Source organism: Dermochelys coriacea, chromosome 25 (genome assembly GCF_009764565.3).
Source record: "Dermochelys coriacea isolate rDerCor1 chromosome 25, rDerCor1.pri.v4, whole genome shotgun sequence".
Taxonomy (NCBI): Eukaryota; Metazoa; Chordata; order Testudines; family Dermochelyidae; genus Dermochelys; species Dermochelys coriacea.
In genome coordinates, this window is record NC_050092.1 from 8,297,525 (window position 1) to 8,323,798 (window position 26,274).

Genomic DNA, 26,274 nt, shown 5'->3' on the forward strand with positions numbered 1-26,274 from the left:
CAGCATGTGCACTCCTGCTCATATTTGCACATGGGCCCCCTCCCCCCACACAGTGTCTCACACACTCCTGGGAAACTGCAAAACTCTGCAAAACTGCCCAGCCCCCTTTGAGCAGCCAAAGGGGGCAGGGAGGTCCACGAAAGCTCTGGGTCTTGGCACTAATGGCTTGGGGCATCTCTTCCCCGTGTCTTTACCAGACTCCTTTCCCTGCATCACCCCTTTGAAATCGGCTTAGCAAACAGGCTGCACAGCTCATTAGTGGCTGCGGTTCGGGAGGGAGGGAAGCGGATAGATTTCGAAGCACCCGGAGAAGAAAGGAGCTGAGGAGATGAAGGAAGCGTTGGCCCCAGCGCCCTGATCCTGTGTTCTCCCTGTGCAGTGGGGGAGGGGGCTTGGATCAGGCACAGCCAGCCCCTCCTCTGGCCGAGCACCTGCACTGGGGAGATGGGGTCACGCACACCCAGGGGTGCATCAGCACCCAGTGAGGGGTCTCGCCGAGGCAAACAGGCTTTTAGGGAACACAACCCCCACCCCAGACCAACACAAACACCCACCCCCTACCCACCTCAACTCAACATGTACACCCCACTACACACAACCTCCCCACCCCCAGCCCAACATACACACAACCCCCACTCCACAACCCAATACACACAGCCTCCTAGAATCCCGCCCTGGCCCAATATACACAACCCCCTCTCCAGCCCAATATATATTCAACCCTCCCAACCCCATATACACAACCCTCCCATCTGCCATGCAAACACGCCCCACTCGATAAACCCACAAAAACATAACACAACGCCCATGCCGCACACACCACAAACACACTCCGTCCAAAACAACTCAAAACACCCCCACATGACTTAATGCCTCCCATAACACAACACGCATGCCTCATTTAGCCTCATGTAACACACACACACACACACACACACACACACACAATTCAAATGGATACTCCATTCATTCCTCACATAACACAGCACCCCACACCTTCCACATAGCCCCCGCTGCCCCCTTACATAACACAACCCACTAGCAATGAGTCACTCCTTCTCCAGTTCCCTCTTCCCTCTCACGTCTGATCCACCTCCTTTAGTACCTGACAGGCAGTGCTGTCCTTTACACACACACACACACACACACACACACACACACACACACAGTACAGCCTGCTCACATTCCAGACTAGAGGGTGTGTGTGTGTGTGTGTGTGAAATTGACATTGCAATGGAAGGTTCCTGCAATGGAGGGAGGCCCCTGAGGAGGTGTGCATAGAGAGGGGCCAGGTTCCTGTCCAAACCTGCCCTCCCCGGGGGTACACACATGGATCTCTCTCAGCTGGGGCAATTGCTCTTGGCTCACCACGGCTTGGCCATCCCTGGAGGCCCAAAGTCTGATCTGCCCAGGCAGGGCAATTCTATAGGTGCAGGGGGCAGGATGGCTCTGGGTCATGGTGAGGAAGCTTTTTGCCTCTAGGTCACTGGTCCCAGCCCAGCCCCAGGGGACTCTGCTCCTCTCTGATGGCTGTCGGGTGACCTGTGGAAATGGAACTGAGCAGCTCTCAGGTGCCCCCAGTAGACGCGTCACACAAAGCACCCAGGCAGAGGGGTTACAAGACACCCTGCTGCCAGCTTTCTCTGGGCGCGTGAGCGATGCAGGTTGTGTGTGCGAGATGCCCACCCTGCTTAGAGCCTCCTCTCGTCTCCTCCGCCATGGGATCCGGACCGGCACTCCCACGGCATCTCCCCTCGCTCCAGACGAGCCCCTAGCCAAGATCAGGGCCCACTGCCAGCTGCTGTGCACACACATAGGAGAGAGAAGAGCTCAGAGTCTGAGCAGACAAAGGAAGGATGGCTGAGCCCATGTTACAGATGGGAACTGACGTACAAGGAGGTTAAGTGACTTGCCCAGGATGACCCAGCAAATGGGTGGCTGAGCTAGGAATCAAACCCAGGTCTCCTTAACCCCAAACCCCTCCTTCCTCTCTAGAGAGGTGCTCGGAGACTGGAGCGGGGGAAGGTGTGACTATGTGTGCGAGTGCATATGTGTAATTGCACACGTGTGTGTGTGAGAGAGAGAGACTGAATGACATAAGGCACATCCTCACTAGGGACTGGAGTCTTACTGCACAATGACTCTGCCTGCCCCGTGTAGCACAGCGGCCCCTAGCACTGCTTTGGGGCCAGCCGACTCACAGGGCAGAGTGCCCCGTACTGAGCCATCCACCCCACTGCCTGCAGCACGGCACCCTCCCTAGCACGAAGATCAGCACGGATTCCCAGGGGGAGAGGTTTTGCTCAGACGCCTCCAGACCCAAGGCCAGACGCCATCGCCACCCTGCTTAGCACATGAGATCCAACCAGTAGAGAGGTTTCAGAGTAGCAGCCGTATTAGTCTGTATTCTACTCCTTTTCTTTTAACCAGAAGAGAGCCAGGCTTGGCACGGGTCCCGCTGAGTGAGGCTGGGCAGCGTGGAGCCAGGGAGGGTAAACACGGGGTAGGTGTGTGAATAAATAGAACCAGCGCGGAGCTGGGGGCTTGCAATTGCCAGGCGCCAGGGAACGTAGCCATGAGCATGAAGGGCTGGGGGACAGAGCCGCCTCGAAATAGACGCCTTGGCTTGAAAGTCACCCAAGCACCGGTCTCTTCACTCTCCACCCCCTCCGCTTTTGGAAATCCCGACAGGAACGCCACACTCGGCTGCCTGCGGAATCAGGGACTGGCAGCTTGGCTAATTTCTAAATCAGAGGAGGGATGGGGGATCTGAGAGGTGGAAGATGTGTGTATGGGGGGGTGTTGCGTGTGTGGGGCAGTGGGGGGTCTGTTGACAGGGAAATCAGCCTTTAATTAATGAGCTTGTTAGAAGGGTGCGAGATGGCAGACAGATACCTCGCTTAGCAGCGATCTGTCAGAGAGTCCCATCAGCCATGAGGCAGCCAGGTCCTCTTCCAGGCTGATTAGATCTGCAGAGTGGAGGAGAAACTCTCTAACTGTCCTTATCAGGGGCAGGAGGAGATGGATGAAAGAGACTGCCTGGGTCTGCAGCATCGATCCCACCCAAGCTTAGCTGACCAGCTGCTGAGAACAGGCCATGCGGGGAGCGGCTCTGCTTACGCTCAGGGATTCTGATCTCACACTAGTCGAAACGGGGATAACCTAGAAGTCATTAACTGAGGGCTTGTCTACACAGATCGTTATCGTGTGGCAAGGCAGGGTATGAATCTACAGAGCACTAGCTTGCCATGGACCAATGCCCCGTGTGGACCCTGCTCTAGCGCACCGAAAGTCCCAGAGAGCACTTTGGTTAATGCTACACGGCAAGTACTGCGAGTTATTCCGGATTTACACCAGTATAACTGAGATCAGCCAACCCACACGGCCTTGCGGTTTGTTTTTGCATGTGTAGGCCTGTGATTTGTGGTGCTCAGGGTGGGGTCATTTACACATACATATGCTCTGTGAGTGTGCAAGGGGTGGGTGCGTTAGTGCACACTCAGACATTGGGGGGCACATGTGTGCATTCTGTGGGTGCAGCTTGAAAGCACCATGTGCACACTCAGGGAACATGTGGGTGTGCTCAATGTACGCTTGTGAGCTCAGTTAGTATATCTGGCCGGTTTTCGATGCACACTCATCTACTGTGTCAGTTTAATATTCTGTGCACGCTTGTGCACTCTGTGCATGTGTTTTGTGTACCCACACGTGGTGTGTGCACTCTCTGTGTGGCTATGCATAGTGGACACATGGCTGTATTGTGGGTATTTCCCAGGCAAACCTGTGCATTTGGTGGGCGTCTTGTGTGCACAGGCATACAATTGACATAGATGGTTTGTGTACAGGTGCACTTCATCAACATCTTCCACATGCAAAAGTATTTCAGTGGTATATGGCAGGGGCACTGTGTGCACTCCGGTGTACTTTGGTGGGTGTATTCCGGGTACAGGTGCGTATTTTGGGGGTGGACGGTGAGTGTATTCCATGTGCACATGCATATTTGGAAGGGCAATGGCAGGTGTACTCTCCCCGCACGCATCCGTTTCTGTGGCTGACATGTAAGTCATGTCCCGCTCCATCACCTGGCCAAGTTGATCCCATCCCCAGTGATTTTCATGAGCACTGGAATCCGGTTTGTCAGCACCACATCTGTGTAATGACCCAGCAAAGGAGAGGAACAGACAGGGCTGGGTTAACCCATCATTGAGCCTGGGCCAACACACACTTTGGGCCCCAGCCTTCTAATACGGAGGAGGAGAGACGGAAGGAAAGAAAACGAAAGAAGGGGAAAAATACCCGTCAGTGACGTTCCCTCCCCAACACGTCCCAGCAGTAAATTCCCATCCCAGGCAGCAGGCCCTGCTCTCTCCAGGATAGCAAAGCGAGCCTCAGCCGAGCTGATCTGCCCTCGAGCCGAGAGAACGGCACTCGCTGGGCGAGTGGCCTCGTGAGCCAGGTCGCAAGGCCACTCAAATCTGGCTCGGCCGCTCCTCCTCCACAACAGGCACGAAATCTCCCCTGGGGTGGGCAGGGGGCCAAGCAGCCCCCCGCCCTGTTGGCCCGTCCATTCACTGCCCTCCCTCCCGTTTTCCCTGGCATTCTCTGACTGTCTGGCGCACGATTTGCAGGGCACCTGCAGGGGTCAGGGCAAGTGGGAGCCGCCCCCTCCACCAGTTCAGAGTGGGGCCCGGCAGTCTGGGAAAGATGCCAAACCTTTCGGAGCTGATAGAGATACAGCAACAGCAGGTGAGCTGAGCTTTGGTGCCTCTTCTGCACCCAGCTACTTGCAGCCCCTCACACACACACAAACACCAAACACACACACGCAGGTGCGTAATCAAAACAATCACACACCTCCATTCTCTCATACACACACCCAACACACCTTTCTATACACACACACACACACACACACACACACACACCAGGCACAGCCTCTCTCTCACACTCAGATCAACGCATTCACACAAACAACCTGGCCATTCTCAAATCAGTCACGCATCATCTTTGTCTTTCCACCCGCACAGTCAGTGGTGGTGTTACCTGTCTTACCATCCCACCAAGAGGCCCTGCCCAAACTCGGGCGCTGCACAGACACCCAGCAAGAATCACCAATGAGCCGAAGGATTCTTAGCCCAATTGTATTGGGGAACGGAGGCTAAGTGATGTGACCAAGGTCACCCAGGGAACTGAGCCCAGGTCTCCTGACTCCTAGCCCAGGGCTATAACCACAAGGCGACCCTTCACTGTTAGATGACCAAGGCAGGGTGGGGTTAGGGCCATGCACCACCCAAGCCCCACCTCCGTGACCATGTCGCTGGCTTGTTAAGCTCTGCGGGGTCCCTGTCTGTCCCTCTCTCCTGACTGCTTAGCTGCCGGGTGGCTTCTCTGGCTGCCCCCTGCTCAGCGGGTCCCTCCTGACTCCCAGCCGGACCCTGGGAGTGGCTACAGGTGGGAAAAAATTGGAGCTCCGGGCTGGTTTCCTGCAGCTCCGCCATGTCCAAGCTGGAGAGCCACCTTCTCCCCAAGGACCCCTACCCGGAAACTAGTTCTTTGCCTGGGCTGTTTTTAAAAAAAGCCATTATCAACTTAATTGCAATAATTAAGGGCTCAGTGTCTCCCCCCAGGGTGGCCATTCCCGGCTTTTGCCACCTGTGCTGAATTATTGGCCCCTCTCAATGGGCCCCCCAGGAGAAATTGCAGCCGTCTTTTCATTTACCTGCAGCTTTTTACTAGCTGCCTGAGATTCCTTGTTACCGAAACGAGAGCTCCTGCTTGGAATTAGTGTGCACTTAAATCTCCTCCTCTCTCATCTCCCCCCTCCACGCTCCTTCCTTCCCAGCACCACTTCTCCCCCCATCCTTCCTTCCATCTCTGGTCCCATTCTTCTGCTACTCTTCATTTCCTGTCTGGCTTAAGGCAGCCTGGCAAGGTGCCGGGGGGGGGAGGAGGTTTGCACACGGAAAGGGCCGTGCCGCGTGTGTGCAGGAACGTGTGCGTCACACCACGCTTGCAAAACACAGGAGTGTGTGCAGGACACACCCGCGAAGGGACGCAGAAGGCACCAGCTAGGCGGACATGTGTGCACAGGGGGCACCTCACAGAGCACTGCCCAAATGCACAAGAGCGCCTGGGTGCACCCAGGATCGGCACGAGTGTGCATGCGCAACGCACGGCGCCAGCCAAACACGCGAGAATGGGGGGACGGGACGGGCGACAGGCCGGAAGAGCTCACCAACGTGTATGGAGTGCGGGTCGTGCACTGGAACACACTGGCCAAGCGGGAGGCTGCACACTTGGTAGCTGGCGCTGAACCAGCTGCCCCCCTTCATCCTGGGAGGCTCCCTGGGAGTACACAGGGTCAAGAGGCACCTCGCTCGCTGTGCCCCCTGACTCCACCAGCCTCAGGCGACACCCGCACAGCCCCCCAGGCCTGCCTCTCTCTGTCCAGTCGCACCCCAAGCCCCGAGCCCTCCGAGCGTCCTGTCCCGCTCCACCGGCCGCTCCCCGAGACCTCACATCCACCGCTCCCAAAGAACAGGACATGCCAGCGGACCCAGGATCACCACTCCGCTTCACACCCAGCCCGCAGATCTATTTCGAGTGAAAACAAGAGTCCGTTTCTTCTCAACGACCAGAGATTCCAAGGAGGGAAAGTCACAACAGTGGGAACAAATGGTTACATAGAAAACACAACCACAACAGGCTGCTAAGAGCCTACATTTAACTCATAAGTCCTTCCCCGGTCTCCTTCAGGATAGCTCCCCAAGGCCTTCTCCCAGTGTTTTCAGCCGGGATGGCCGAGATCCCCCCGGCATAAGATCAAGCTCCCGGGCAGCCCATCTTCACAGATGGAAGGATACGGGGGCGATCATATGCCCCCTCGATATACCAGATCTCTACCGAAAACCCAGGGTTCCCCGTCATCACAGTTTACCTCTTCCTGTTCATTTCCTTCCTTTGCCTCTTCTCTTAAAGCACTAGGCAACGCTGCCTTTGGGAACATAGAAGCCTCCACACTGGCTCAGCCCATGGGTTCAGCATCCCACCTTCAGCACTTTCCCCTGCTGATGCTTCAGAGGGAGATAGGCTCTTCCCTCCTCCCCATATAGCCCGCTGGCAATGCTGCGGGGGGGCTGGGGGCAGACGGGAGAGCAGATTCCTTCCTGACCATTCCCCCACAGCGGCCTGCCTGAGCTCTGAAGCATGCGGTTTGATTCCCCTTCTCATTGCCTTGGCTCACACAGCAACAAAATGTTATTAACAGTCATAAAAATTACCCAGCCGGGTTTTAAAGCCCACCACCCGTCACCTCCCTCCTTCCTAACACAGCTTCCAATGGCTGGCCAACCCCCATCCCATCACCTTCTCCTCCTCCATGTTCAAGCCTGATCTTTATCCACTCACGTGCTTCCCACCCTCTTGCACCGCAGCGATCCGGTGACCTTGCAAATGAGCCTTTTGTGTCCGTCTGTGTCGGTAGCTGCCTCCAGTCTGGGTAAATCATGTCCCCCTCCAACAACCCTGCATGTGCACAATGCTCCACGGGCTCTGCTTAATTAGATCGCTCCTACTCCCGCCGTCGGAGCTGCCAGCCCAACAAACCCCTGGGATTTTCTCCCAGCCCTTTATTAAACAGGGAACAGCGATGTCGAGGAGATTCAGTACCAGCCCTAATACTATTTCTTTTGATCCGTCTGGGAAGTCTGTGCAGTTTTATTTTTGCTTCTCTCTTCCAGCAAGCACAACTCCAAACCATTGCTTGTCTCCACCAGCAAAATGCTGCAAATCAAAGGGCGACCCCACCATATTCACAGCAGCCTGCAGGGACTAGCCCTGAGGAACAACCCTACCCTAACAAACGAACATAAGCCTGTATCATCAATCAGGGTGCAGAGCAACCCTACCCATAACAGGCCAGCATGGGGTGCCCTGCCCTGCTGAGCAAACCTGTAACAATAGCTCAGGTAGCAAGGCAAAGATCTTACCAGTGGTACAGGCAGCTTTACCCTCCCGAGGAATCCTACAATGTCAGACCAGACCAGACCTGGCTGCAAAGGCCTCCATGCAAACTGCCCAGAACTCAACATACTTAGCTCAGAAGAACCCAGGGCTCAGCTGGGACAGGAACCTGCAACCCACCGGGGAGCACAAGCCCTGCTAATGTAACACTGCCTTAAACCGCCGTCTCATCTAGCGTCCCCTAGCAGTGCTCTGGGGAGGGAACCGTGGGGAGTTCAGTGAGGACGTGTGGTCTCATGTCCGTCTCTGGGAGCCACCGCAAATTTCAACCAGAACAACAGCCCAGAGCCTGGCGGGAGGGGCTATAACGCCGTCTGGGCCTGGAAAAGCCCCCACGGCCCCCCAGGGGGTGTCCTGTGAAGCTCCTGCAATGGCTGGGCTGGGAATAAGGGCCCCACTTTAATGCAGGAGAATGGGACGGAGAGGGGTAATGTGAGCCGTGTGCGAGACGTTAATGCCTCAGATTGTCTAGGCAAAGAAAGGAGAGAATGTGAAAAGGGGCCAGAGGGGAGGGGAAGGAAGAAGAGAAAGAGAGAGAGAAAAGGAGAAGAGCGGAGAAAAAAGAGCCTGTAAATGGCCAAACCCATTTGGAGAGGACCTATTCCTGGCTCGGCTGGGTCCCAAAGACAACTGGGGGCAGATGGGCCAGGGGTGGGGTTTGTTCATGGCAGCTGCGTGTCGGGGATGGCAAGCCAACGCAAGGAGCTCTCCCCGCTCCTCGGGGGTGCGTTCTGCAGGTCACCCCAAGCGCTAGGGAGGCAGGCAGGGAATGGATGTGCTCCGACCTCCTCTAGCCCCCTCCATCTGAGGATCTCAAAGCACCTGGCAGGCAGCCACTAGTGAAGGGCCTAGATCCCACAAGGATAACAGGAATGAGGGGTGCACAGCACCCTGCGGGACTGGCCCGAGAAGTGTCACGATCCCCCACGAAAGGCAGGCGAGTATCATTAAACCCATGGTGCAGATAGGTAAACTGAGGCACAGCATGGGGAAATGACTTATCCGAGGTCAGCCAGCGAGTCAGTGACAGAGCAGGGAGCAATGCTCTCACCGCTAGACCACGCAGTCTCCGCAGCCACCACAAGCCTCTCTAGGAAGGAACAACAGAGGGCTCTGCCAGGGTTGGTGTTCCCTGGAGGGGCAATGTATATGGGGGAAAGCCTGCATTGGAAAGAGCACCAGGTGTCAGATACAGCCCCACTGACTCCCATGGCGATCCCGTGGGGAGGATCTAGCCTGGAGTCTCAACTCCCATCACATTAGCTGTCCCTCCAGGGCAGGCCCAGCCTTTGTCCATCTAGGTCTTCTACCACACCCATCCCCATGAGTGCCCACTTGTTGATGCAGTGCAAAGACAGTATGTGCTGTAGGGCAGTGTGGTCTAGTGGACAGGGCACCAGGTGGAGACCTGGGTTCTAGCCTCAGCTCTGCCACCGACTGGGGGGGACCTTGGTCAAAACACTTCCTTGCTGCATGCCTCAGTTTCCCCCTCCTGCCCTCTGGCTGTTTAGGTAGAGCCGGTGCTGGACTGAGCCAGTGAATCGACACCACGAAGGAGCCGTTACCAAGGCGATTTGCAAAGCTGGCTAGAAATAATGGAACTTCCCGGGCTAATTCCCTAGGTGGCTTTGAAAATTGGGGTGTGTATGTGTGTCCATAGCTCTGTGTGTGTATAACTATGTGTCGTGTGTGCGCACACATATACAGCTCTGTGTGTGTGTGTGTGTCTTTAGCTGTGTGTGCGCATGGATGTCTCGATAACTGCATGCAAGGCTGTGTATGCGTGTCGGTAGCTTTGTGCGTTTGCAAGTGTGCGTGTCTCTCTCTAGCTGTGTGTGTGTGTGTCTCTCTCTCTCTAGCTGTGTGTGTGGCCGTGTGTGTGTGTGTGTGTGCGCGCGTCTCTCTCTCTCTCAAGCTGTGTGTGTGTCTCTCTCTGTGCATGTGTGTACAGCAGTGCGCTTGGGGTACTTTTGAGGGAGATGGGCCACATAAGCAGGCGCTCCAGAAACTGGCCCTGTTAAGCTTGACGGCTGCTCCCTTTGGCTCCTGCCATTTTCTGGCTGCCCAGCAAGAGATCTGGGGTGTGACGTTCCCAAGGAGTTGGCCCCCAAAGCTGGGGGTGACGTTGGCGGGGCCGCACCTGGCCCCTTTCAGGTGTCTCCGGTCTGGCGCCCAACAACCAAAGTCCCCCAGAGCAGTAGCCATTTGGGTCAAACGTTTCACACCTCCCATCTCAGTAAGATCTCCACCACTGGGGGGACATCGGCACCCACATTTCAGCAGCTCCGATTCCACCCTGCCAAGGTCGCTGTGGCACACACGCCAGCAGGGGGGCAATCTCGGGGGGGAGGGCACAGAGACACCCCCCCCCCATCAGCCCTGCTCAATGCCATGATTGCCCCAGTCCTGCAGCTGGGAAGCCAGCTTTGCTGAGGTTAGCTAGGCCGGCGCCAAGTATCAATTAGCTGACACGGTGTTTACCAGTGACACTAATTAACTGCAGGGTGTTTAACGGGGGCTGCTTGGCTCGCCCGCTCCTTATTGAGTTCCCATTGAATTCCGATCGGGAGCCGTGCCTCTTCTCCCCGTTAGCTGGCCACGGGCAGAGAGAGCTGACAGCCTCATTACTGCACGTGTTTCCCCCCCCCCGCGCACACCCCTCTACGGGCCCTAGCAGGGAGACCTGGGAAGAGGAGGAAGTGGGGAGGGACAGGGGTGGGCGACAGCGGGTGAGTGACTGAGCCCTGGGAGAAGGGTCATGGGGCTGGCCCCAGAGCAGAGGGACCCATCACACCGCCCCATAGGCCACATCTGCCCAGCACACCCGGTTTAAAAGGGTAAATGACAGGAGCCCCCGGTGCCGCCTGCATGCCTTTCTTAGCAAACCCCCTCGCAAGGCGGGATCCCAGCTTGGGGCTGGGTCCCCAGGAACTCCCGCCAGCCCTGGCCTCTGTTGTTTGGCTTTTGATCCCAACAGGATCCACATACTACCAGCCCTACAGCGATTCCAGGGCAAACATCTCCTTGGCAATGCACTTTTCACCCCCCAGGACCCCAAAATGCCTTACAAACAGTGTACGTGAAGGAATCACTTCACCTCCATCAGTGGAATGCAGCCACCTCTGGGATGGAGTACGGCAACTGTTCCTCAGACGTTCTTGTTAACTGCTAGAAATGGCCCACCTTGATTATCACCACAAAAGGTTTTCCTACCCCCCCCCCTTCCTGCTGGTAATAGCTCATGTTAAGTGATCACTCTCCTTACAGTGTGTATGATAAACCCATTGTTTCACGTTCTCTGTGTGTGTATATAAATCTCCCCACTGTATTTTCCACCGAATGCCTCCGATGAAGTGAGCTGTAGCTCACGAAAGCTTATGCTCAAATAAATTTGTTAGTCTCTAAGGTGCCACAAGTCCTGCTTTTCTTTTTGCGAATACAGACTAACACGGCTGCTACTCTGAAAACTGCTTAACAGTGGCACAGCAGCCGTGTGCAGGGCTAATTCTCCCAACTACATACCCAGGGCCTGGGCCAGGCTGGTTCTACCAGGCCAGCACGGCTCTGTCCTCACTGCTATTGTTACCCGCACTAGCTGGATTCAAGCTAGGTCAGGTGGGCTAGTCTGTGTATAGCTTTTGCTGCACAGAGATGGTCCGACCCAACACGCAACCTTGACCAAGTCATTACCCTACTTCGTGCCTCAGTTTCCCCATCTGTGAAATGGGGATGGCAACCGTTCCTTGACACAGGGTAGAGCCGGAAGCCTTCATCCATCCCTGTCTGTAAAGTGCTTTGAGACCAGATCCTCACACAGAAACTGCTACCAGAGAAGGAAGAATTCTTTCTTATTTATACAATGCCTAGCACAATGGATCTGGGTTTAGGATTAGGACCCCAGGCACTACTGCAAACTTTCTGGGCCAGATCCTCCGGTGGTGTAAATCAGTGCAAGCACTGTGCTAATTTGCATCATCTGAGGATCTGGCCCTGCTTCCAAACCTCCTGTAACACCCATTGCTAGGAAGAAGAAATAAAAACAGAGTAAATTGAACTTCCAAAATTGGGTCTATTTATTGCCATTTATCAGAGGATTCCCTCCCCCCCCACCCATCCCAGACTCATTTATTTTTAACTGTCGCCTTTCACACAGGGAGCTGCCCATGTCCCTCCTTCACCCTTAAGCCATTAGGCAGCCAGAGTCCCTCTCCCTGGCTGGGCGATGTTCCATCTCTGTCAAAACTTATTGAAAATCGATACCTAAGAAATTACCCCCCTTCCAGTTCAGCGCCATGTCATCAGCGCGGCTGGCTCTGTGCATGCGTCAGAGGGTGCTGCAGCAGCTGGGCCCGGCAGACAGGATACAGACTGGGGTTCCAGAAGCTGGGCCTGCTCCTAGCTCTGGCACTAACTTGGTGATTGCCCTTGGTCAAGTCATTTTTCCTCTCCCTGTGTCTCAATTTCTCCGTTTGTCGTATAGGGGATAATGATCTCTCCTGCCTTTGTAAAGCGCTTGGAGATCGCCGGGGGAAAGGAGCTATCAGCTGAGGGTTTAGGAGGTACCCAGGCCAGCATATGATGCAAGGGGGCCGCGCCCCCACCCGGGCACCGTGTCCAGGGGGCAGGTGCTTTCATTAAGAGGCTGATTCACACACAGAAATTTCTTTGTCGCCCGAGTCAAATGCGCCAGCTCCTTTAGCAGCTAGCCCCTCCTTTACCCCTGTCAACCGGCCGGTTGGGCTCAGTGTAGACTCTACCCACCCCAACGGGAGGGGGTCTCCCCTCGCTGTAGTTAATCCACCTCCCCAAGAGGCGGGAGCCAGGTGGATGGAAGAATTCTTCTGTCGACCCAGTGCTGCCTATCCGGGGACTCGAATTAGCTTAACTATGTCGCTCAGGGGGGTGGATTTTGCAGAGCGATGTCACTGGGCCGATCTGGCCTTCTCAGCCCCGAGTCATCATTTCTCAAGAGCGTGCTGAAATGTCACGTGCCAGCTAAGGCTACTGTCACCTCTGGGCAAGGCACAGGGGCAGTGCCCAGCCCAGATCATGGCTAGCTGGACACTGGGCAAGGGGCAGGGGCAGTGCCCAGCCCAGAACCTGACGATCACGCTGCTTTCTCTCTGCTCTTTGAACAAGAACCCTCCTTTCCTCTCTAGACACAGGGGCACTCAAACGCCACCCCAGACACAGGTTTCTTCTAGCTCTAGACAGGTGTCCTCAGCCCTTCTCAGAAGCTAGGTCATGGGGTTCCTGTGTCTCCCGGCTGGGCCAGGCGATCAGCCCAACCCTGGCACCTTCCAAAGGCCCTGCCACTTGCTGCTGATCCTGTCTAGACCAGGGAATGTGTTTAGATTTAATATCAGGGCTAAGTGAGCGCTAGCCAGGAGATTTGATTCACGACTCCTTAAATCAACAAGGCTGCGCACCGCTCTCCCCACCTGAGCTCCGCGGGCTGCTCACGAGCGCCTTGTGGGCTGGCTTTATCGGGAAAGTTATTACTCTTCCCTGCAACGCCAGCCTTGAGAGGGGAGTGAGAGCTGGAGTCAGGACTCCTGGGTTCTATTCTTTGGAGGTAGGAGGGGAGTGTGGTCTAGTGGGTTAGCGACAGAGGTGGCACTGTCCTGGATTTCACTGAATGGTTAGAGCAAGGGGGATGGGTATCAGAACTCCTGGCTCCCATTCCCATGTCAGGGGCAAGGGGTGGCATTGTCTATTGGTTAGAGCAGGAGGGGGCGAAGGAGTCAGGTGAGGTGCCCTCCTGCCTCCTAGTATGGCCCCCCCTTCTGATTCCCCTCCCAAGCGCCCAGAGAAGGCGGCTCTTATTCACAAAAGGCCAAGCCGTTTGCATGCCCAGAGAGGCAGGCGTGGGCTGCCTGGGGGGGGGGGGGAAGACCCCTGGGGGACGCCCCAGCTGATCAGCTGTCAGTCAGTTCCCGCTGGAAAGGGAGCCAGGAGATGCGCCCGGGCCCCTCGCACCACAGCAGGTGGCAAGGTAGCGCTGATGTCACCACGTAACCGGACCCGGCGCTAATGGCAGCTGTTGGCATTGCACAGAAACGGGTTTGATTTTTATTCCCGCGGTGATGTCGGAGGAATTTGCCTTCCATTGAGGAATAGGGTTACCGCGGACCCTATCCCCCAGAGGCCCCTGGCCTGGGAGGGTCTAACAATGGGGGATTGAGAAAGCCACCCCCCTCTAATGGGGCCTGCAGACAGGGACGGTCCCTGCGGGCAGGTGACAGTAGGGAGCAGGAAGAAAATTACATCCACCCCTTCACACACTTGACTTGAGCTCCCTGATTAAAAACAAATATAACGTTATGGGAGTGACCCCAGATCCCTGGGCTAGTGGACAGACCAGAGAGCTTTGAATCAGGACTCCTGGTGTCTATTCTCAGTTCTGGGTGGAGAGTAGGGCCTAGTGGTTACAGCAAGGGGGGCTTGGGAGTCAGGACTCCTGGGTTCTATTCCTGGCTCTGGATAGGGGATGATGCCTAGTGGTTAGAGTGGGGGAGGGGAGCTTGGGAGTCAGGACTCCTGGGTTCTATTCCTAGCTCTGGATAGGGAGTGGGGTCTAGTGGTAAGAGTCAGGACTCCGGAGTTCTGTTCTGATCGTTGGATGCTCCCTCTTCTAAAGCCCCCCCCCATCACCCTTGCATCAGTAAAATCTTCCCTTCTGCACCCACCCCAGGTTGAAGTGCCCTCGCAGAGAGCAGCCTGCCTGCCACCCATTTCAAACAGCTGCTATCCCCCCCGGCATTGCCAGCCGCTTGTAAAAACCCTGCGCGCCCACAACGGCTGCTGCCCGGTTTTCCGTCTCCACGTGGCGGCAGCTTGCACGGCAGCCGAGGGAACGCAGGCAGCAGTGAGAAAGCCCTCGACATTATTATAGACGCGTGCGCTGCCAACCTCCTTTTAGAAGCTAAGATGCCCCCAAGGGACTGGCTCAGGAGAAACGGGACCACAGCCCAGGAGGGTAAACGATCCGGAGGGAGATGGGAGCAGCTCCACTGCTGAGCCGGAGATTTAGACGGCGATATGACCTGCAGGCCAATTTGCAGCCGAGAGTGGCTTTTAAAAGCTTGGCTCATCACCCGTAACCTTTTTTAGCCATAGGCGTGATGCGACCAGCAGTAACTTACCGCTGCTACTCGGCGGCGAACCGGCCGATGTGTCTATTTCCCTCCTGATCTACAGCCGCGATTAGAAGCCGGGCATGACGATGACTAAGCCTTGGCTAATTTTCTATCCGTTCTAGGGAGATGACATTTTTATCCACTCCGCCTCAAAATAGAAAAACTATGGGGGGGGGGGGGGAAAGGAGAGAGAACACACGCAGGCGCATACACCCGAGCCTGAAGAGCATCTCGTTCCTTAAAACCCAACGTGCTCTGTAATCATGTGAAATCTTCCAGCCGCACCAAGAACAGACTTCAAAGCCATCCACCAAAGATACACTGGTTAGTAAGGAGCCATCCGACGGCAGACACACTATTCAAAACCATATCCGGGGGCTCTGACATAATATCTAAATGACTTCTCTTTTCATACGGATTGTATTTGAGGGTTAGTGTAACTTGCTTATTGGCATCCGATGAAGTGAGCTGTAGCTCACGAAAGCTTAGGCTCAAATAAATTTGTTAGTCTCCAAGGTGCCACAAGTCCTCCTCGTTCTTTTTATTGGCATGAGTTACCTGCTAAAGGAATCAGCACAAATCGCGACAGAGAGGCAGCAATTATGTATGCAAATGAGTCCCTTCTAAGCACCAAAAATAAATGTTCGCATAACGAGTAGCTGAAAGTACACACTTACAGGAACTGAAAGAGACACTGTACAGAAAAAGCGCGCACGAGAGAGTGGGAGTGGGTATGCACACAGCCAGCTAGGTGTCTGACAATAATGTCACTTCTGCAGCATTGCTGTGCTCTGTTAAACAGTGCTGCATTTCACCCCAGCAGTGGCTGCATTTCCACAGCGGTGAAGGGATTTCTACACACTACCATCCGTAAATCACACAGAGATCATCCAGAGTGACAGGCCCTATGCAGCGCAAGCCTCCGATACTATTTATTGCACATGTAAAGATGCAGGAACGTCACCACAACTGTGCCAGGCAAAGCTCAGGGAGTGCGTAGCCCGCTAAGTCGTTTCTGGGTTGCGAAAGTGGCCGGGTGGTCGAATGAGGGGGAGAGACAGGACACCTGGGTTCTAGTCCTGGCTGTGCCACTGTTTCATTCTGTGACCTTGGGCAAGTCCCGTTAGCCTCCTGGTCTCCCAATTTGCATAACAGGGCTAATGACGGACTGAGGCTTAATTTAATAACGGCCATGCGGTGCTTTGAGATCCTTGGGTGAAGGGGACTACACATGAGCAATGCGTGGTATGTTACTATAACCACCCTGCAATATATCAGGGTTTGTTTAGGGATGGTGCCGGGATTTGGGTCCAATAGCCCCCAATATCCCTCAAGGGGGTAAATCTCCCCAGGGAAGAACCTGGGGGATTCTCTATGAAGGAAGCCTCATGGAGTCTCTATCATGGGGGCTTTCCAGTGGGAAGGGGGCAACCAGCCCCCCCACTTAGACAAGGGAGCTGGCCATGGGGCCTCCCCCACTACAGCGATCCTGCCAGCCCCCCACAAGGTGCTAACAATCCTGAGGGGATCCTGGGGCCCAGCTGCTGCTGTCACGGGAACTAGGTGCCCGGTTCAAGGCCCCGGCAGCAAAGGGAGGGAGGGTCAGGCTCAGAGGTTTCCGTTTCGCCCGGACTCGGCCCTGCCGTCAAGGGACGGGTCAGATGGCAGGGCCAGGAAGCAGCTGCTCTCATGCTGGGAGGGTGGGAATGTCACCCCAACCAGCTGGCAGGGTGAGCCGTACGACCTCCCCTCCAACCAAGCCTTACTGCTTTCTCCCCCCCAACAGAGGGCTATGAACCCCAGGATGGCCGGGGCTCTAATAGACGCAGAGCACCCCAATGCCAGGCAGGCTGGGGATGCCCCTTCCCCAAACTGAAGGGGTCACGGTGGGCTCTGGGATCAGGCCTGAAGTGACGCTGCTCAGTGGTTCAGAGGAGCGTCCCCGCAAAAGCAGGGAGACAGTGGGGAGAAGGGGGGGAAGACTGGATTAGCTGCTCCGTGACTCAGAGAGCAGTGTCGCCCTACTCGGGCCGGGGGCTGGGAAGCATGGCTCCCCGGAGCCACCCTGCCGGGCTCCCGCCTCCCACCCGTGGCGGCCCATGGCCCAGGCACCTCATTAACACCATGGGCTGTGTCCAAAAGGGGGCTGGCTCGGGCAGAGGGCCTGCAAACATAGCATGTAGCCAGTTCTCCTCTGACACTTCCCGGCTGGATCGAATGACCTGGCTCCTGGGCCAGACAGCCCCAGGAGCCAGGGACCCACGCATCCGATTACAGGATCCACTTACCGCTGCTGTTTATAGGACACCCCTCTGCAGTCCCCCCGCCCTTACACTTGTCAGGCCTGGTATAAAACATTAATCACATCCCGCAGCCTGCCTTCCTCCACCAAGAACGAAGCTGGGATGGGGGGAAGGGGAGAACCCAGGTGTCCTGTCCAGCTCAGGTGATTCCCTTCTAGGCACCCTTTGCCATGGTGTCTATTGGATATAGCCATCTTCTTCACTTTCTGCCCTTGGCAGTTGTGAAGTGTCCCTGTGCCCTCCTCTGCCAGGCGCTGCCCCAGAGGTGGCTACATTACAGTGGTAGGTGGACACCCCCACCCTCTCCAAACTCAAGCAAAGCCAGGGTCCCAGTCCCAGCTCCCCAGTTGGCACCTCTCACTCATCGCCCTTGGGGACACTTGGGATTCAGGTCAGGGGTTGCTAGCATTACTCAATAGGAGCCCAGTGGGTTTGAAATGGCTCCCGGATGCTCTCTGCAATAGGGGGGCAAGGTGCCCCAACCCTTTCCAACAGAGCCCCCCTCCCCCACACCATTTTACCCCCACTACTGTAATACTAGAGCACTAGACTGTAACAGCTCCGCACGCTGCAGTAACTTTGCAACCAGGGTGCAGGGGACACGAACAGAGAAGGGCCCCCTGATGTGCCAATCTGCTACCCAGAGACCCCTGTGGCCCAGGGTTATTCCCCCAGGGCTGGATTAGCCCCGTTGGGTCCTCAGAGCAGCAGGAGCCAGGGCCTGCCCCAGGCTAGGGCCCCTGGTTACTAAGCCGCAGGCTGGTCCAGCAGTAGGTTCGCTCTCCATGCCAGGGGCTGCCCAGTCTGTGCGGCACAGAGGGAGGCCATGGCAGCCTGCCAGAGCCGCACGCCCAATTTGCATATTAAATACACATCAATCTGCATATTAAGGATCAATTTGCATGGAGGAGGCATCTTGAACTTGCACCGAAGATAAACCCAAAGTGGCCGTACGAGAAGCACGTTCCCAGGTGGGTCTTTATGGGGCCTTTACTGGGGGTGGGGTTTGGTTCCCCGACGCCAAGGCGCTGCCCGCATGGTGGCCCTCCCACAGAGCAAAGCACTGTGGGAAGTGGAGTCCCCTGCCCACCAGCCCATGCTGCCGGGGATCCTGGCCCACAGCCGGTCCTGAGGAGGAAGGGGGATGTCAAGGGGGACTCCCCACTGCACCCGGTCCTCGCTATCGGCCCAACAGAAGGATGCACATCCCAGGTGCTGCCCCTCGCCCAGAGGACGGGCTGCTCGTCACACCGATGACGCCCCGAGTGTCTCCTCTGCACGTTGCTGGGCTGCAAACCTCCTGCCCCGTGCACGCTGCTCCCCCCAGGATACCTCTCCTCCTTTCCCCACTGCAAGAACCCTCCCCTCCAGGGGACGCCACTCTCTCTCTGCCCCCAGTCCAGGACATACCGCTCCCCCTCCCCATGGGCACAACTGCTCCCCCATCGCCCCGGGCACCCCGCCCTCCCCCAGTCGCCCACCAGCCCCGGTGCTGCCACGCTCGGCGGTCTATAATTCATGAGACCGAGGCTGCAGTTCTAGCCTAGACAGCAACAGGTCCTCAATAGGCTCCGTGGCAGGGCCCGTAAATAATTCAGGAAGCCGCTCGATCTCCCCGCCTAGCAGCTCGCTGGATGCAGCCGGCTCCGTGGCTAATTAATTTTAATTACCGTCTTTCACTGTTGGGAAATTGGGCAGGTTTGCGGGGGGGGGGGAGGGAGGGGAAATCCAACCACGGTGAGTTGCAATTAGGGGGAACAAAAAATCCTTGCAGCGCTCAGCAAATGATTTCAAGGAAATTAAAGTGTCATTTAAACCGAGCGTACAATTAACAGGGCTGAGTGGGGGGAAGGGGGCCCATGCGGCTGGCTCGGGGAGGTGAGGGGTGGGCACATGGGGGGAGCGGATGGCTTATAAACGCAGCCTGGCTTCCTTTCACATGAACGACAGAGACACCTGTAATGATGGGCTCAGCAGTCTACTTCTCCCAGGGATTATACGCTAGGCCTACTGGTTAGAGCAGGGGACTGGGAGCCAGGACTCCTGGATTCTATTTCTAGCTCTCTCTCTACAGGCATGAGCAGGTTGCTTCACTTCTCCCTGCCTTAGATTTCCCCCTCTAGCAGCGGCCTAGATTCCCTGCCACCATGCACCCTGCAGAGTCATCGCCCCCAGACATGGGGGACAGGACACTCCCAAGATGCTGTGAGAGCATTGCACACCTGCGTTGCACAGTCACCTACATCTGCCCAGCTAGAACTCCCGGTGTCACTCACAGCTCAGCCGCCCACTCCCTGGTGACATCACTCCACCCCTCAGTGCCTCAGTTTCCCTTTCCCTGAAATGAGGAGGATGGTTCTGACTCACTTCCTGGGGAGTGTCTGTAACACAGCCAGCAGTCCTGGCACCTGGCCCTTCCCCTCCCCACTCCTTCCTGGGCGGGTCGATTCTGAGGATCAACCGAGGTTCGGTCCGGGTCTTATTCCCCCCGTCCCATACGGTGGGAGAAGAGATGGAAGGGGCTTGCAAAGGCCAGAGCTGGCACAGGGAGCAGAGTGCTGGGCTCTGAAGAGAGGAGCTGGCCACTGAACAATGAATTAACAGGTCCCCAAGGAAGGGAGGAGAACAAGGCAGCTGCTGTGGAGAAGGGGAGTGCATTTGGAAAGGGCCCGGGTCACGGGGTAGGGCTCCCCTCCCCAGTGGGGAGCTGCTCCAGGAGTCCTGCCATCCAGCATCTCCCCCGCTTCAAATCCCCAGGCCATACTCCCGCTTGGGAGCGGAACCCAGGAGTCCGGACTCCCTAGCCGTTCCGCTTTAACCACTACGCTACGCTCCTCTGCTGAGGCTGGGAAGAGGACCCAGGAGTCCTGATTCCCAGCCTCCCTGCTCTGACCACTAGACTATGCTCCTCCGCTAGGGACGGAACTAGAACCAGGAGTCCTGATTCCCAGCTCCCTTGCTCTGACCAGAGAAGGCGCCTCCTTCTCTGAGGCCGGGGAGAGAACCCAGGGCTGGGCTGCATCCCCAAAATTTCTCTCCTTTAAGTACTCTTCTGGCTCCGCTGTGGAAGCATTTCCGTGTCACGCCACCTTGGGCCAGTCTGGCCTATGTGTTAATAAATATCCCTGCATGGAAAGAAATTCCATTCAAATTCCTGCAGCACCCGCCTTTCCTTTGCTTAATTTCCACCCCGGTTCCTTCTGGATCCTGCATTTTCCATTAGACAAGTGGGAGCGAGCGGTTGGGAAAGCCACAGATGGGGGAAAGGTGGGTCCATATGAGAACTCGCCTCCAATTTATTGTCCTGTCATCCCCTGAGAAACCCTACAACAGAGACACAAGAGACCCCACAGTGGAGCGCAGCACTAAGATAACAAGCAACGCAGTGCTCCTAAACAATTCCACTCTATAACCCAGCTCCTAGGGAACCCTACAATAACAAACCAGCCGACCCAGCCCCAGCACTCAGGAATAACAAACCAGCCTGACAGCCCCAGTGCTGATGACCGACCCTACGATAACAAAACTGTGCCCACGTCCCCAAGCGCTCAGTGGCAACCCTACAATAACAAACCAGCCTACGCAAATACAGAGCTAACAGGAAACTCTACAAGAATGAACAAGCAACCAGAAACTTTAAGAAACCAATCCAAGGATGAGAAAGGTGGGGGGGAAAGCAGGCCGGGAGAGAGAACCAGAGACAATATGCTGCTCTTCATCCTTTTCACTATTTGAAGCCCTAAGAACATTTATTTATTTAATAACAGACTAACACGGCTGCTACTCTGAAACCTACCATTTATTTTGCTGATGTTTTTATTTCTTCTTTAGTCTCCTCTGCACCAGGTCCTGCCTGGCTGCTGGGCTCTGGGTAGGAAAATGTCCCCTTTCATTCGACACTTCCAAAAAAAACTTATTTGTAGTGAAGTCAGATGAAGGATCCACCAGAGCTCTTGAAGACAGCCCGGGGCTGGGTGAAAGGATGGAGACCCAAATGGGGGGGGAAAAAAATCGAGGAGGGGAGCGAGGACAAAGCTGCTGTCGGCTTTGCTGGAGGAGCTCTAGAGGACCTCCCGTCACCTGCGCCAGGCCCTGAGCGCCAAGTCGCCTGATCCATCACCTCGACCGAGCAGCTGCAAGAATATTAAACAGCAACAAAGCCCCTGGTGCAGCCCCTGCCTGGCGGGACGAGTGAGGCGGCTGGATCAGGGCACACGGGGTTAAGGAGGGAGACAAAATGGCTTTATGCTGGACCGGCAGGGCACTGTCCATCTATGGCCCCATCGCTGCACCTCTGGGTGCCTCACTGGATTCCCCTTTAGGAGCTGGACAGGGCTATTCTACCCATTATACAGGTGGGGAAGCAAGGCCCAGAGAGACAAAGGCAGGCCTGCACTGCCAGCAGGAGGCGGAAATACTAGCTCAAGGGGACATACCCGTGCTAGCTCGCTTCGAGTCAGCATGTCGAAAATAACAGGGTAGCACAGTGTGTGTGTACGCACGCGCGTGTGCAAACCTGTCCCTAGCGTGAAGCAGGCAGCATTCGGCACACAGCAGCAACCCCAGCCCCAAGGCCAACGCTCTAAACTCATTGGAAACCAGCCCTGCCTGAAACAACACAGATAACCAAGCAACTCACCAACCAAGCCAAGCAACTGGAATTGCCCTACCAGGGCTTCCCCCATCCCATCCCCCTCCCCAGTTTTGTCCCAAACTGGCATCAAGAGACTGGAACATACCTGGCACCATGGCACAATCAGCCGAGCGCTTGGCTACCAAGTGCTGCTGCAGTTTGGATCCAGGCTGCCCCAGCTCAGCCCCATCTCTAGTGGGTTAGGGTGACCAGGAAGCAAGTGGGACCAGGAAAAGCAACAGCTTAATGCCAGGTTGGCAGGCGACCATAGACTTCATCAGCCCAGCTCCTCTCTGAGCTACCGAGACAACAAAGACCCCATGGCAAGAGCAGCAAGCTTGCGCAAAGCACTGTCCCCTGTGGGCGGCCTGGCAGTTCCTGCCCCACACCCGAGATGGTTGCATTCCAGCAGCGTCATCCGTGCATGCATCGCTTGCAAAACACTGATATTATCTGATGAAAAGGTACGTGCCAATGTAAGACAGGCTTGTTAACTAGGTCGGGAGATGGTGGTTGTTATTCCGATTAGCTGGGGTGTATTATTAACGAGGAGTTCTCCGCGACGTCAGGCACCGCTAGTCCTTCCCACACTGCAGCCCCGCCAGGCCAGGCCAGCCTCCCCCAGGAGCCAACACTCCGAGCTCTCTGTTCCGGGGCACACCACAGATCTAGATCTATACTTCGCAGCCGCCACTTCAAAGGCTTTGAACTTGGCGTCTGCCCCGTGAGCTGTCAGATCCCGTTCCATTACTGACTGGGGGAGCTCACGACAGGGGCTGCAGGGAAATCAAAGCCCCAGACGGGGACATCAGCCAGTGAGGCACGCGACGCCCGGCTTTGTAATAGCTGTGAACGACACTGAGACGAAGGAATCTCGAGAGCCAAGGTGGGAATGGGGAACCTGCAAATGATCTCCTGAGGCAATGGACCCCAGAGTCTTGCTCCTTACCCATGGCAAGTCCCGTGCCGTGCCCGCTAGACAGGAGAGCAGCTGGTGTTAATAAATATTATCTTAAGGATCCTGAAGTGCTTGCAGAATTCTGTCCACAGTAATGTAATGCGCTGGCTACTGTACCACCCTCCAGTAGGATCTAGCACACTGCCCTCTGCTGGGTGCAATCTGAACTGTTCCACTGTGTGTCACACACCTTATATGGAGACTCTTCTTGAGCTCAAGTGGTCTAATCCCGGCTGCGTGACAGATGGTGAAGATCTCAAAGCAGCTGTGGATGTTCGAGGACACCCAGAAATCACGTCACCCATCACTGCAATGCAGCCACCTCTAGGGTGGAAGACAGCATATAACAGTGAGAGGAAGGGACAGAAGAACTGGGGACAATCCCCCTAACCGTGCCAGGGCCTCCTCAGGTCTGCACAGAGTACAAGCTTGGACAAGGAGATTTTCACAGGAACAAAATAAAATTGGAGCGAGGAACCAGACTGCGCTCTGTAAAATCTCCTGCTTGGCTTTTGAAGTCTTCTATGAAAATCACCTATGCAGGGAACTGCCTCTAATGCAATGCATTGACCCAGGGGATGACATTGACCCTGCTGGGCCTTGAACCTGCCGCCCCAGGCGACTAGGTATTTCCATCCGGATGCGAGAAGGCGGACGTGCTCAGATGGCCCTGACAGCTCCGGGACAGGCCAGGTTGCTGGCTGCTAACGCCACATGGGAACAAAGGGATATTGTTCTAGGAATCCAACTGCATGAAGCTGCCTCCCGCCTACGGCTTTGCTCCTGTGCTGGAAAATGAATTGTTTCCTTGCAGGCCTAGAAATAGTTCCTTGTTCTCTGCCAGGAGCTGGGAATCCAGTCTGGAAGGAGCCTTGAGCTGTCACCGACGGCAGTCATTCCCCAACTGCTCGTACAGACCCCAACTGTGGCTTTCATTAATGACCTCCCATTAGGAACGCCGTGCAACAGAGATGGCCACCATCACACAGAGATCAGGGACCAAACTTGGGACATTCCACACCAAAAGCCACCAGCCTTGACCCCTAAGATAAAGGCACAACTCAACCAGCGGGGAGTAAATAGGGGGCTATTGTAATGGCTGGACCAGCCACTAGAGGGAGACATGGTCACACTCACTAAGCCAGTGTGCAAAGCTTTGCCCTCGGAGAGCACATTTCCCAAGGTGCTTTGCAGAGAGGCGCACCAGTGCCAGGCAAGGGTCACGTTGCGCAGCAAATTCGCTGCAGCCCCTGTCTGTACGGCTTTGCACGAATATTCGTGCCACTGAGTCACATGCTGGAGTTTTCCCAGAAGCACTTGATTACTCCTCCAATCAGAGAACAAAACTAATACCGTGTGACTCATCCAACCAATCCCATCACTCAATCCCTTGTTTGACCAATCCCAATATCTCAAATCTGAATATCAAGCCACGGTGTGGAAGAGACATCTCAGTCCAATACATGCATAACTATAAGACTCAGGGAAATCACACTCTCTGAAAGGCTAAATTAAGATGGAAATGGTAGAATTATTAATAATAAGGCAAAAAAGGTGGAGGAGTTTGATAAATATTGCTGTTCTGTATTTGGAGAAAAAACACGATACAGTCTCATCATGTGGTGAGGATAACACACTTCCATTCCACTAGTATCTCTAGGGGATGTTAAACAGAAGCTACTAAACTCAGATATTTTTAAATCAGCAGGTCCAAACAACTTGCATCCGAGAGTTATAAAAGAGCTGGCCGAGGAGGTCAATGGACCATTCATGTTGATTTTCAATAAGTCTTGGAGCACTTGGGAAGTTCCAGAAGACTGGAAGAAAGCTAATGTTGGGCCAGTTTTTAAAAAGGGTAAAAGGGATGACCGGGGTAATTATAAACCTTTCAGCCTGGCATTGATACCAGGCAAGATAATGGAGTGGCTAATACGGGACTTGATTAATAACAAATTAAAGGAGGGTAATGTGATAATGCAAATCAACATGGGTTTACGGAAAATAGATCCTGTCAAACTAATTTGTTATCTTTTTTGGATGACATTACTAGTTTGGTTAATAAAGATAATAGTAAAAAGAAAAGGAGTACTTGTGGCACTTTAGAGACTAACAAATTTATTTGAGCATAAGCTTTCATGAGCTACAGCTCACAGCTCACGAAAGCTTATGCTCAAATTTGTTAGTCTCTAAGGTGCCACAAGTCCTCCTTTTCTTTTTGCGAATACAGACTAACACGGCTGCTACTCTGAAAGATAATAGTGTTGCAGTAACATATTTAGATTTCTCTCAGGCATTTGATCTGGTACCTCATAACATTTTGATAGAGTGATAGAAAATTAACAGGGCACACATTAAATGGATTAAAAACTGGCTAAATGATAAGAGGTCAGACAAGACGATCACCGTGCAATCTATGAAATCCTTTCCCAGAAATGATCCACTAGAATTTGCTCAGCCCTCTAACTGCTAATCCCTTCACATCCATACAGCATCCTGTGAACAGAAACCACAGCCCTGCTCAGGCATTGCTGCAGAAGGGGAAGCAGATGCACCCAGTGGAGAGGAGACTTGCCCAAGGCCACACACTGAGTCAGTGGCAGAGTTTGATAATCGAACCGAGGAGTCCTGGCTTCCACCCTCTGGTTCTAACCACTCCTCTCTGCTGCCCTCACCCCATCATAATTTTTGTGAGGGGCAATTCCTGTTTTAATTAGCCCTTTGAACTCTCTATCATTCTCGTCTTGCTGGCTTTGAAGCAGCACTAGGGTGGGGATGGGCATTGAGGCCCTGGGTGGAGAGGGCTGAGCATGAATTTGGGAGGGGGTGTAGGGGAGTTAGGGAGGGTGAAAGGTGGGGGGGGGAGTGTTCACCAGGGGCCCTGGGAATTAATCCTTTAGTGCCCCGGGAACCAAGTGCTATTGTGTGCCAAGTGAGAGAGGCCTGCTGGAATGTTCTCCCTCTGCCCCAGCTGCCTTTTCTGCTTTTACTTGGGGTCCAGTTGTAAGTGGGGTACAGTGCGGGGGCACTGGTGGGACATCTGTGAGCTCCCCACTCTTCTGAGTACACGGGTTAGGGACAGCAGGGCTGGCGAGACCTCAAAGGAACCCAGTTGGGGGCAGGCTGGGGGGTTGCAAATCAGTTATAGATTCACACCTCCCCCCCCACACACACAAACCCCATCCTTCGTTTTCACACTGATTTCCCACCGTTTTCAGCTGC

The 26,274-nt window shown here is 55.0% G+C and overlaps 1 protein-coding gene across 2 annotated transcripts in view; it reads right to left on the bottom strand.

The window, feature by feature from the left end:
• SEMA6B (semaphorin 6B) overlaps positions 1 to 26,274 on the bottom strand; it is an 83,442-nt gene that overhangs the window by 42,777 nt on the left and 14,391 nt on the right. The window contains exon 1 of one of the 2 annotated variants that reach the window (XM_043502614.1): positions 6,498 to 6,504. The exons of the other annotated variant lie outside the window; for it this stretch is intronic. The gene's annotated coding sequence lies outside the window, so the exon portion shown is untranslated. Of the gene's footprint in view, positions 1 to 6,497; positions 6,505 to 26,274 lie in introns of those variants that run through there. 2 annotated transcript variants of the gene reach the window in all.